Source organism: Pipistrellus hanaki (assembly GCF_964339955.1).
Source record: "Pipistrellus hanaki genome assembly, chromosome: X".
NCBI classification, from domain to species: Eukaryota; Metazoa; Chordata; class Mammalia; order Chiroptera; family Vespertilionidae; genus Pipistrellus; species Pipistrellus hanaki.
The window spans coordinates 102,605,487-102,618,797 of NC_140524.1; the positions used below are offsets into that span (position 1 = coordinate 102,605,487).

Sequence of the window (13,311 nt, forward strand, 5' to 3'; positions counted from 1 at the left end):
CCCTGGGCGCTGCACCCACTTGCAGACAGTCCCCCGCCCCGGCTGCTTCTCGGAGGAAGAGAGAGAGGTTTTCTCCCCCACCCTTCTGGGCATTCATTAACCCCCCACCCCACCCCGCCCCTCCAAAACCACTCTCAGCAGTCACTTAATCTGTTTTCTTTCTGGCATGCGAATTCCACTCTTCATAGATGCATCTCGGCGCACATCGCCAGCTGAAGCCGCGAACAAAGGCGCGGGAGACTGCCTGAACATCTAAGACACAGTCATCCATCACGCTCAGGGGCGTAGCATGTGCCAGGAGGGGAGAGCTGCAGGGACAGCGGTTCTTTCAGGCCTTGGATCTCTCTGGAAACCTGAGATAAGCCGTCAATCTCCTCCCCAGAAAAATGTGCCTCCGCATACACCCAGGCGCTGCCCTCATCTATGTGCGAAATGCGGCCCGGCTGGCAAGTCCAGTTTCGGGGTGCCTGTTCCCGGTCCCGCCCAGGGGAAGAGGCACCAGGCGGAGCGCGGCTCCGGGGGGAGGGGCAGGTTTCACCGCGGTGGGGTCAGGGTCTCAAACCCCACCCCCCAGAGGAGCACCAAAGCCGCTTCTGACCTGCCGGGGGACAGAGGACGACGCTGATGGATGGGGGCCCGCCTTGGCCCGCGCAGGTGGGGAGGGTGGGCGGGGTGAAAGGAAGCCTGCCCCCCACCCCCACCCCCTAAAGGCATGGGCTGTCCTGACAGAAAGCAGGGCACGGGAGGCAGGGCGCTGTCTGCGCTCTGCTTTGTAGAAAGATCCTGTGGGCCCCTGGGAACGCGCATGGCAGGGAGAGGGGCGGGGGCGGGGGCAGGAGCGCTGGGCAGGGCCGCGGCGGCAGGGGCAGCACTGGGCAGCCATCCTGGCACGTGCTCCTCCTCGTGCTGCATGGCATCATGGGTGCACCGCAGGTGCATGCCCCGAAGAGGGACGGGAACACGAGTGGTACTTTGTAACCATTCCTATGTCCCTCACGACTTTTAACAGTTTCCCTTCCCAGGGCCATCACGAGGCCCAGCCGGTGTGGCTCAGTGGCTGAGCATCTACCTGAGAACCAGGAGGTCAGGGTTCAATTCCCGGTCAGGGCACATGTCCAGGTTGCAGACTCGATCCTCAGTGTGGGGCGTGCAGGAGGCAGCCGATCCATGATCCTCTCTCATCGTGGATGTTCCTATCTCCCTCTCCCTTCCTCTTTGAAATCACTAAAAATATATTTTTTTAATATTTTTTAAAAATAGGAAACCAGGGCCATCCCGGAGGCTGAGTCAGGCCTTCTGGGGGTGTCTGCAATGATGCCTGCCTGCCCGAGGCAAACTCGTTAGGGGCGTAATGGTATCTGCCACACCAAGGAGCGTCCCCAGCAGGGCCTGGCCGGAGGTGTGGGAACAAATGAATGAGTGGGAACAAATGAATGAGCGAGGCAGCCCGGGTGCGGCCAGGCTGGACTCAGGACGTCCTGGAGTACAGAAGCTGCCCCCCAAAGAGCAGGCACTGGTGCGGGGCTGTCATTTCACTTAAGATGGAGCCACAAGAACTGTGAACGCATCCGCAGGCCAGGACTGAGGGCAGCGCCAGCCGGCAGCCCCGTGCAGCGAGCTCCAAAGTCCGGGGCTGGAAAGGAGCCAAAGCCGCCCGCCTGGAGGAACACTGCGAGCACACTGCATGACACCAGCTACTTAAAATGACAGTGCAGGGACCCAGGCCAGGGGCGTCACCATAGGAGCGCAGGCTCCACTGCTTCCTCCTCCGTCCCCTCCACTCTGGCTGAACTTCTGCATCCATTCATGTGCACACCCAGCCTCTCCAGGACCAACACTGCAACATGCGCAGGCCTCCGAGCCGCCGAGCGGGCAGCCTGGCCCCCGTGCCCGGGCTGAGCCCCTCAGGCTGGGCTGGTGGCGCATATGCTGCGTTAGAGACGGCTCCCTGCAAGGACTCATGCCGGGCCCCTCCGAAGTCTCCTCTCACCTTTATTATTATTGTTGTTATTATTGATCTCAGAGAGGAAGGGAGAGGGGGGGAGAGAGAAACATCAATGATGAGAGAGAATCATGGACCGGATACCTCCTGCACGCCCCCTACTGGGGATGGAGCTCACAACTCAGGCCTGTGCCCTTGACCAGGAATGGAACCTTGACCTCCTGGTTCCTAGGATGACGCTCAGCTACTGAGCCATGCCAGTTGGCTCCTCCCATCCTTCAACCCCCCACTGAGAAGCTGTGGAATCATCCCTCGGACCCTGCAGAGTCGCCTGTGGCTGCGCCCTGGGCTCCCCTGGCCGCTGAGCTCACCGTACCTGAAGCCCGGCCCCGGATGTCCAGCTTGGAAGGATTCCCACTGTTAAAACCAAAGCACAGCCCCGTCCCTCCCCGACATGGACAGCAGCACCTGAACCGCAGCGCGCTGTGTGTCTGCAATGCATTGTTCCGTCAGAGCTGGCAACGCGCGTCCCCGAGACCGAGCCACTTGGAGCCTGGGCCGTCGGAGCAGAGTCCAGCGCTGTCACGGAAGAGCATGACAAGGTGAGTGGGACCTGCTTATCTCCCCGGGCAGAACTGTCTGGAACGCTATCAGGACTCCATAGTGAGTTCTTCAATGAGGCAAACCCCGTGTGCCAGAGGTCTGCTTCGGGATGGCAGAGGGGCAGGAGAGAAGTAAGGAGCTATCCTCAGGACCAGAAACTTGGGGAGACCAAAGGGTCCCCCCTTCCTGGCCGTTAGACATCGTGGCCAGGCGAGTCAGCTGCAGAGAAGGAAAGCGCACGGACACTGGCCTCTATCTGAGTATCTTCTCCACAAGCCAGCCCGGCGCTCTAAATGCCGGTGACCTCAGTCACCTCTGGCTCCTGGTGCCCCGGCTCCCTGTCCCCAGAGAGCTCACCTCCCGCAAGCCAGGACTGCCCTGCTCTCACAACCCGCCCTGCTCTGAGTCTGCACTGAAGAGCAAGTGTCTGCAGATGCCCCCTAGACTTCGCACAAAGTCAAGGATCACAGGGTTCTGCCCTCTCCCCTCCCCCGGCACCTACCATAGGCCCTGACCCTGCAGCGGGAATGAACTAGGCTCGGATGGACAGAAAGATGGCAGGATGGGTGGATGGATGGATGCGGGGAGGGAAAGAGTGGTGGCAGATAGAGAGAAGGATGGACAAAGATTCGATGGAAGGATGGATAAAGCAGCGGTAGGTAGGAACATTTTCTCTGCCAAGGGCCATTAGGATATTGATAACATCACTCACGGCCATACAAAATTACCAACTTAAAAATCAGCCTGCTACGTTTGGTCCCACATTTAATGAGCTTGCCCCTAATGCCTTGGCAGGGCCAGGCCAAATGATTTCATAGGCCTTATACGGCCCAGGGACCGGACGTTCCCCACCCCGGGAATGAAAGAAGAGAGGGATGAACTAAAGGATGGAAAAGGGATGGATGGAGGGATACAGAGATAAAAGGTTGGGTCGGTGGCTGGGTCAATGGAAGGGTGTATGGATGGAAAGAAAAGGGGATGGATGGACAGACAGAGGAATGGATGAACAAAGGATGAACAGAAGGATAAATGGGTGGGTGGACAGAAGGATGGATAGAAGAATGGCAGGAGAAAAGGAGGGAGGGACAGATGGATGGGGGGCCGGGGAACAGATGGACAGATGAAAAACCCATCTGCATAGACCAGTGGGGAGGAAACTTCTTAAAAAGGAGAAAGCGAATGTCTGAGTTAAGAGAGAACTGCCCCTCCTGTGGGGCCTCCCCGGTGAGCCAGAATTCCCGAGTCAGGGCCCTCAGGATTTACGGACAAACACATTCCAGGCAGGCTCAGGGGCCAGAGGCCGCGGCTCCTCCCTGTCTCAGCACTGCTCTCTCCGTGGCTAGCTTTCCTAACAAGGACGCAGAAGGCAACAATAGGAGGGGCCCAACCCGATAGTAAGCACACACCAACCACTGAGAAGATGCCCCAAAACGTGCTAGTGATTTGCTTTTCTGCGGGGCCGCTTTGAAAAAGGGTGGGTCATGTTGGGGTGCCACGGAGCGACTCTCCCGCACTGCCCGCTGTGCCAGCCACGAGCTGCACGCGGCTGCTTGCAGTTACATTAATTAAAGGAGGAAAGGTGCAAGTTTATCCTCCGGCTGCACCAGGCACCGTTCAAGCCCTCGAGAAGCGTGTGGCCAGCGGCTGCCTCACTGGACAGACAGCCAGAGGGCAGCGAGGGACACTGGTCTCTCATGGGAAGGGGGGGTGTCACAGGGGAATAGAGAGAGGCAGCAAATGCAGCTCTCTAAAATATTTCCTCCCAGTGACATATATTTTAAGGTTCAAAATCTTAAAATACACCGGCCACCTTCGGTTCAGCCACCCCACCAGCGGGGTGGCTCCCGCCCGGCGCCATTTGCCTCCTGGGGACACTGGGCAATGTCTGAAGACATGTTGGGTTGTCACAGTTGCTGAGGGGAGGTGCTGTGGGCGGAGACCAGGGGTGCTGCTCAAGATCCTACAGCACGCAGGACGGCCCCCCACAAAAGTTACGCACCCTACCATGTCAATAGCACCACCTGTGAATCTGACCTAGAATGTGCAAAGACTTAATGTCCCAAAGAGGGGCATCATAATACTGTGTGCGATAAGGAGAAAAAGGAAACGAGCCAAATGACCGACAGGAAGGATGGGATTGAGTCAAGGACAGCATACCCACACTCATTCCGTAGTCACTGCGCGCCGGCCTCTGCGCAGGCGCTGTGGACGGGTGGAGCAAAAACTAAACCGAACTCCCGGCCCTGGGATGGTTTTCAAGTGTGATTAAGAATCACTGTAACAACTTGTAAATGCTCTGGTTACTGGTCACGGCGAAAGGGTGGCTATAAAATGATTTAATATATCAAGTTTGGGTCCTTTCGGTCACAAGAACAAAGACGACTAGAGGAGACACCCAACAGCGGAAACGGTAGGCAGAGGGGGGCTGGGCGGGACTGTTTCTATAAAGAAAATAAGTCCTTTTTAAAAGGAGTTTACCCAGAATCCAACATGGCCTCTCCGCTTCTCCTCTTCCCATGAGCCTCAAGGACAAGTGTGGCGGGCCAGGCGGCTAGAAGCACGTGACTCCACGTCGCCCAGGGCCATCTCGGCCTGCGGGACTTGGAATATTCTCCAACCCCAGCAGGCTGCCAAGATTTAAACTCGGGAGAATTCATTGCAAACACCTGGATTTCTAACCCCTGAGAACCAGGAGGGGGAGTGCAGAGATTGCAGTCCACAGAGACAGGCTGGCTAAAGCTGATCAGGGCCACGGGCTAGCTGGCCCAGGCCCACTGCTCCGTTACCTCTGGAATCTGGCCATTTGGATGGGGGGCCCAGCCCCGGTGGGCTTTCAGCCTATAACACACACATACACACACACACACACACACACACACACCCGCCAAGGTGGGAAAATCCTTCCTGGGGTGGGGGGGAGCCGCGAACAGCCGCAGGTAAGGGAGTGCCTGCCAAGCGGAGGGAGGCAGGGAGGAGCCTGGTACAAACGATGCTCCCGGTCTCAGGCATGCGGTCTTGGCCGAGGATAAGAGAGCGTGGGGACCCCACCACAGCACCAGCACTAGGAAAACTGTAAAGTGCTACTCGTGTGTTTAAAATTCCCTGCAGAGAAGCTGTTGAGATGCAAGGTGCCAGGAGTTAACCTCAAGGAATTCCGCTCAGCCCGGGAGCAAACAAACAACAAAGGCCCACTCCTCGATCCATTCCCTCAATGGCAGCGGCCGAGGGCTGAAAGCTCCCAGGAGGAACAGTGCGACATCAATGTGAATTCTGTTTGTGGCCAGCCAAATATCCACCCATAGCCCCGTCCCACGCTCCAAACCAACGGCATTTAGAGCGACCTGACCTTTCTTGCCCCCTTGCCAACGTCAATGTTTCTAGTTTCCAAGGTCAAGGTCTATCTGCCCAAGTTTCATGAGGGGGTTGAAATCATCCACAAATTTCCATTCATGACTGAGAACGAGATGGAGTCCATAGGGACAGTAGGTTCCACCCGGGGCAGGGGGGTCGCCGGGACCTGTGTGTCGGCCCAGGAAGTCGGACTTCATTGATTTGTGGAGGAGCATGGGCAACAGGGGTTTCAAATGCTCTTCCGATCACAGGGTTGATGCTCACATCTGGCTCCTGCCCACGTGGCACCTCCATGGGGAGGGCGCTGGAAGGTGAGCGGAGTCAGGAACCATATATGGGGAACACATATCAGTTCTCTTTTTTTTATTGATTTTTTTTTTTTTTTACAGAGAGGAAGAGAGAGGGATAGAGAGTTAGAAACATCGATGAGAGAGAAACATCGATCAGCTGCCTCTTGCACACGCCCGACTGGGGATGTGCCCGCAAACCAAGGTACGTGCCCTTGACTGGAATCCAACTTGGGACCTTTCAGTCCACAGGCCAATGCTCTATCCACTGAGCCAAACCGGTTTCGGCCACATATCAGTTCTTTTAATCAGCCTCTGCTTTTCCAACTGGGAATGCTACCTCGAAGATTTAAAGTATCTATAGAACTGGACTCAGGTAAATTCAGTCATCCACCCAGGGCTAATGATGGCGCTGGCACTCGCCAAGTGCAAGGAAAGCTCTGGGAAACGAGAGAGACGAGGACAAGCCCTAGACTAGGGGTGTCGAACTCAATCAGAGAAGGGGCCAAAATCTAAAATCCAGCCTAAATCGTGGGCCGAATGGTTTACTGAACAGTCATAAACTGACAATGTCATAAACTGACAGCGGAGTGCAGTGATGACAGCGCGGTGCGGGCCACATTGCAAGGCCTGGCGGGCTGGATTTGGCCCGCGGGCCTTGTGTTTGACACATGTGCCCTAGACGGTCTGGCCAGGTGGGGAGAGAGGAAAAGCGCCCGTGAAACCCGTGGCCGAAGGAGGGGTCACGGGGATATGCTTCCTCGTGGCGAAATGCACACCCACCCCAGGCCGGCTCCTCCTTGCCCGGGGAAGATGTGCTCCTCAAACAGTAACCGCCTTCTAACACCGGCACCGGGGGCACGTGCTCCGCATGCAGTGTGCAGCTGGCCGGGGATTATTCAGAGCAGGTCCGTGTGCCTTTTTTCTCTAAGGATGGACATGCTTCAGCACGTATGTGAAATGATCCCATAAAAACTGCCCAGGCAAAATACCCTTCACCTTAACTTGGAATTTCAGAAAACACGTGCTTGTCTATGGAACTGAATGGCTGTGCGGTACCTCTCCTTCTCCCTTCCCGCCCAGCAAAACCTGTTCGGCAGCCCTAGACGGTTCGGCTCAGTAGCTAGAGCACTGGCCTGCGGACTGGAGGGTCCCGGGTTCCATTCTGGTCAGGGGCACGTACCTGGGTTGCAGGCTCCTCCCTGGCCTAGTCAGGGCGCATGAAGGAGGCAACCAGTCAATGCGTTTCTCTCGCATCGGTGTTTCCCTCTCTCTTTCCCTCTCTCTCCCACTCTCTCTAAAAAATCAATGTAAAGATATCCTCGGGTGAAGATTTGTTAAAATGTGTAGATGTTTCCTGCAGAGTCCCTGTGTTGTTCCCAAAGTTGGTGAGCAAGGAAGTCCTTTAGGCCAGCAGGAAACAGGGGAGGGGTCCGATGGCAGACCCGCAGGGCACGAGGCAGGCCCGCCCACAGCCCCGCAGCCCCTAGGAGCCCAGGCGCCACAGAAGGCATGCGGGTGATAAGGACACCCGCATGATGCGGTGTTTCATCTTCAGAGTCCTACTCCCATGGCCAGCTTCCTATCACAAGAACGTCTTTCGCTACAAAGCTCCCCGCTGGCCCCAGAACCATCCCACCGCCCAGCCGTCCTTGGGAGCCGCGGGCACCGCAGTAGGGACAGAGTCTGATGGTATCTTCCTCCGGCGCCGCAGACCGCAGCATTCCGCAATCCCATGATTGCAGTGATGTTTCCAGCAAGCACCAACAGCGCTCTCCGTCAGAGGGAACCGGGAAGCATACGTGCGCAGCTCAGCGTCCTGCATGCCACGGGGCCCTTCCCAGGACAAACAGTGGTCAGAATGTCACGTCCTGCCCCAGCCGGTTTGCTCAGTGCTGGAACCGCATACCGAAGGACCGCGGGTTCAATTCCGGTCAAGGGCATGTACCTGGGTTGCAGGCTCAATCCCCAGCCCCGGTCAGGGTTTGTGTGGGAGGCAACTAATCAATGTGGCTCTCTGGCATCAATGTTTCTCTCCCTCTCCCTCTCCACCTCCTCCCTCCCTTCCACTCCCTCAAAACTCAATGGACAAATAGCCTCGGGTGAGGGTTTTAAAAATCCCAGTGCTGCCAGTGTGGCTCAGTGATTGAGCATCAACCTATAAACCCAGAATTCTTGGTTTGATTCCCAGTCAGGGCTTATGCCCTGGTTGCAGGAGGCAGGTGATCAACTGATGATTCTCATCATTGATGCTTCTATCTCTCTCTCTCCCTTCCTCTCTGAAATCAGTAAAAATATATATATATTTTCAAAGTCACATCCTGAGAGGCCTGCCAATGTGGCAAGTCTTGGTGGTACTTCAGGGAGGCGGGGCCATGCTATAAGGCACACAGTCCTGGTGAGGGGCAGCCTGGCACGCAGTTAGACGCTCTGCACAGGCCTCTCCGGGGAAGGGCTAGAGGGCAGCTGCTGCCGCTGACCCTCTGCAGAGCCCCTGGAGTCTCTGTCTCAATGCCCACTCGGTTCCGTCATCGGGCACCTCGGTTAAACCACTGCTCTGCCATGTTGCCTCTCGTTGGGGGTGGAGGGAGGGCTTATCAGAACACGCTGGGTAGCTTGAGGATAAGGGGCAGCATTTGGGGGTGGGGGGGAGGTTTGTACATTTGTTTTTTATGAAAGCTTCTCTGGTGTTTTGTAGGAAACCCGAGAATCACTGGTCCAGGTCAGTGGTTCTTAAGGCTGGTTGCTAATTGAACCCACCAGAAGAACATTTTTAAAATGGACACCAGTTGTAAATCAAGTATCTGATAAGGGATCAGTAATCAGAATATACACTGAGTGGCCAGATTATAATGATCTCAGAGCACATAATAATCTGGCCACTCAGTGTGTATGTGTGTATCACACACATATATATTAGAGGCCCGGTGCATGAATTCGTGCATAGGTGGATCTGGCCAGCCTGGCCAGGGGGAGGGGACGTGGGCAGTTGGCCAGCCTTCCTACTGGTCGAACTCGTGGTCAAAGGGGACAATTTGCATATTAGCCTTTTATTCTTTACGGTATACACTGAGTGGCCAGATTATTGTGCGTTCAGAGCTCATCATAATCTGGCCACTCAGTGTATAAATAACTCCTAAAACTCAACAACGTAAAAAGCCAACAAGCCAAAGTAAAAATGGGCAAAGAACTTGAACAGATGTTTGTCTGAGATATACGCGTGGCCATCACGCACGAGAAGATGCTCACCACTGCTAGTCCTCAATGCCACCTCGCACCCACGCCGACGGCCGCTTCTTAAAAGCAAACAACAAAACACACAAAAATAGATGCTATAACGAAGTGGTGTTTGGCCGTGAAAGGGATGAATCCTGAGCATGGATGAACCCGGAAAACATTATACTAGACTCAAAGGCCGCACGTGCTAGGATTCTAGCTGTAGGAGGTATCCGGAGTTAGCACACCACAGCCGCACAGCACAGACCGGGAGCTGGCAGACCCGGGAGGAGGGAGCAATGGGGAGTGACTGCTTAATGGGTACAAGGCTTTCTTTTCTATAGAGGTGCTGGGTGCACAGCACTGCGAATGTACTAAATGCCGCTCAGCCATTTCATATGGTCAGTGGCAAATGCTCCCCAGGTGCGTCTTACATGAATCTAGATTGAAAGCATGCAAGCTGAAATTGATATACAAATGACAGCACTGCTCGGTCCCCAGTGTGGGGTGTGCAGGGGGCAGATGATCAATGATTCTCCCTCATCACTGATGTTTCTCTCTCTCCCTCTCCCTTCCTCTCTGAAGTCAATAAAAAAATATTTTTTTTTAATTTTTAAATCAGAGCACTTCTGGGGCTGAGCCCTCAGAAGCTTACCTAATGCAACACCACGGGGGAGGAGGGTAAAGGGGACGGCATGCTGCCCCATCCTCCCTCTGAAAAATAAAACAGGCATTTTCCAGCACCAGGAAGAGACGCTCGGGAAAATGGTGGCCATCACAGGTGTGAGGGCCTTAGGAGTGACTGAGCAGGGCGCTATGGGAATTCACAATCCTGCCCCCGAATGAGGGAAGGACCCGGAGTTCTGTCTGTCCAGTTGAGCACAAAACCACCAGAGAGGCCGGGACCGGTTTGGCTCAGTGGACAGAGCGTCGGCCTGCGGACTGAAAGGTCCCGGGTTCGATTCCGGTCAAGGGCATGTACCTTGGTTGCGGGCACATCCCCAGTGTGGGGGGGTGCAAGAGGCAGCTGGTCGATGTTTCTCTCTCATCGACGTTTCTAATCTCTGTCCCTCTCAATTCCTCTCTGTGTAAAATCAATAAAATATATTAAAAAAAAAAAAAAAAAAAAAAAAACCACCGGAGAGGTATCACCATGCTGCGTTCCTTCCAAACACCCATGAAGGCGAATGCTTCAGACTGTTATGGGAACCAACAAGGACCACAGGGCAGGCGGAGCTGCGGCCAAGGCCAGCCCCACAAAAGGAAGAATGAGCAAACGCGGAGCAAACTTGTTAGTCAGCTCCGCGTTTGCTCGTTCTTTCTTTTGAATGAAAAGAAAGAATTGTTGCATCAGGTAAGCTTCTGAGGTCTCAGCCCTAGAAGTGCTCTGATTTACAAATTTAAATATATATGTATTTTTTATTGATTTCAGAGAGGAAGGGAGAGGGAGAGAGGTGCCATCAGGCAGGAAGGCCGGCCACTGGCTGCTGACAGCCACCGCGTAGGCTGTGGCTCCTGCGGGAATCTGCGAGCGAGCCGGGCCTGGGGACAGAAACGCTGCCCGTGGCTCCGAGCCTCTGCTGCTCCGATTATGCTCACGGAGGGGCTCAGAAACTGGCTTTCGTGCTACTGGCCAGCGCCTTCCCTCTGGCTGTGGAGAGCTGACTTTGAACCTGTCTTTCCAATGAACGTGGGGCCGAATTCAAAGGAACGGTGCTCTCTGGCCGCACTTCCGCCTCCCCTGTACCTTCCCGGGCGGAAAAGAACCGCAGTTTCTTCGAAACCCATTTATGACTACAAGAACGAGAACTTGAATGTAGGACTGCCTTCGGGGGGAGGGCAAAACCCAACCACTTCTTAGTGCCTCGCAGCGCTGCAAACATTCCCAAACCCATTCCAGTAACTCCTAGCCAGCGGTGCCATGATGTCACCGGTCTGCTTCACGGAAACTTGCCCAACTTTCCCCTGCGCCCTCCGGGACCGGGGACCGTCTCTCCCTCCAGGTGCAAAAGGGCAGCCCTGAAGCATCAGCGGCCCCGGCGGAGGGTGACCCTGAGGCGTCGCATTGCTCCTCTTACACAATCGCTGTCTGTCCGAGACACTGACCACCCCCGGGGCAATCCGGCTTTGGCTCTTGCTCCCACCCCGCCACCTGGGCGGGATGAACCCGCGAGGTTTTATAGCTCCCCAAACGAGAACAGCCGCCTCTGCCCCCAAAGGGCCAAGCGAGGGGACTGCCGTCAATGGTGCGAAAAGGGCTGGCATCTGCACCACCCAACGGCAGAGTGGCCGCTGACCACCGGAGCAGACGGAGAGCCAGGGATACGTCGCTCGGCTTTACATAACAAGATAAAAATTAGCCCATCTGAAGGAAATGCAGACTTTGGACTCCAAATATTTACTGAGCTGGCACTCGATTTCAAACTGAGTTGTTGACAATGACTCAGGAAAAACAAGTCTTTTATTTGTTACATGTTTATATAAAGCCGTATAGCGATTGCTCTTTTTAAAGGAGTTGGGCGATAAATGGCAGAAGAGAAGGAATTCCCTCTGTGAATAATTCCAGAGGCGTGATGAGTACGCGAGTTCTTATTTAAAAATTAAAACTACGCCCGAAGCCCCGAGAGAGCCGGGGCCGGGAGCCGCTCCAACAGGAATTATTGGTTCCGGCCACCGCGGTGGCACTTAAAATGCAAATGCTCCTCCGTTCTTCTCCCCTGAGCACATGTGAACTCAAGAAGCTATTTTTGGTAATCCTTGACATTTTTGTCAATATGCCATCTGCGTGGTGACATTTTGGAGGTTTATGATATTGGAGGGGGAGGGTTTGATTCCTGGTGTCTTGGCTTTTAATAGTGAGATTAGCGAGAGGATGGTTTGGGATCGGCCGGGGCCGCGTGGAGTAGCGCAGGGTCGGAGGTGCCGTGGGAAGCCGGCAGCCCGGGGCCGGGCCTGGCACAGAGGTCACGGCGGGAGCAAATAAGGCCGTTTGAGAGGCACTGCGTGCACACAGCCGGCAGCCGGGCCCTGGAGCGTGTCATCGCAGGTCCCACACCGCCCACCGTTAGAGAGCCACTACCCCCACCTTTTCCTGAAATAATAATGAAAGAAACACACGGTTTCTAAACACTAAGGTGGGCAAGATCATATGGGCATTCCAAAAGCCTATCTACATCTTCTCTAAGGACATCTCCTGGGGGTACACAGCTCCACGACTAGCAGCGAGAACAGCGCACACACTTCCTGTTCCCCAGAATTCTATGCCCTTACCTCCCGCCCCCCGCCCCCCCAGCAACTAAAACGCTGGGTAGCATGAAGCATCCGCTTTTGAACTGTGTAAGTCCTTTTTTCGGCTTTATTCACAGACAATTATACAATGGACATACACCAGGGTGGGAGTTTAAGGGCGAGGATGTATTTACAGGGCACACGTATTTGTTGCAATAGGGTCTCTGATGTAGTTAGCTAGCACCTGCATCACATCACATAATTATCACTTCTTTTCTGCAGTAGGACGTTTAAGATCTACTCTCAACAACTTTCAAGTATACAATACATTACCAATAACCACAATTAGATCCCCAGAACCCACTGTATTTTAATGAAAATCTTTCCCAAAGTGGTTATTTTCCTGCTTTGTTATATAGTCTTCTTTTTTATATATATATATTTTATTGATTTTTTACAGAGAGGAAGGGAGAGGGATAGAGAGTTAGAAACATCGATGAGAGAGAAACATCCATCAGCTGCCTCCTGCACACTCCCTACTGGGGATGTGCCCGCAACCAAGATACATGCCCTTGACCGGAATCGAACCTGGGACCCTTCAGTCCGCAGGCCAACGCTCTATCCACTGAGCCAAGCCGGTTAGGGCTAGAGTAGTCTTAATTCACCTATCATTTAAGTGATCGA

At 54.5% G+C, this 13,311-nt stretch overlaps 1 protein-coding gene across 7 annotated transcripts in view; it reads right to left on the reverse strand.

The window, feature by feature from the left end:
- Window positions 1–13,311, reverse strand: part of WWC3 (WWC family member 3) — a 105,968-nt gene that overhangs the window by 78,074 nt on the left and 14,583 nt on the right. The gene's annotated exons all lie outside the window — the stretch shown is intronic.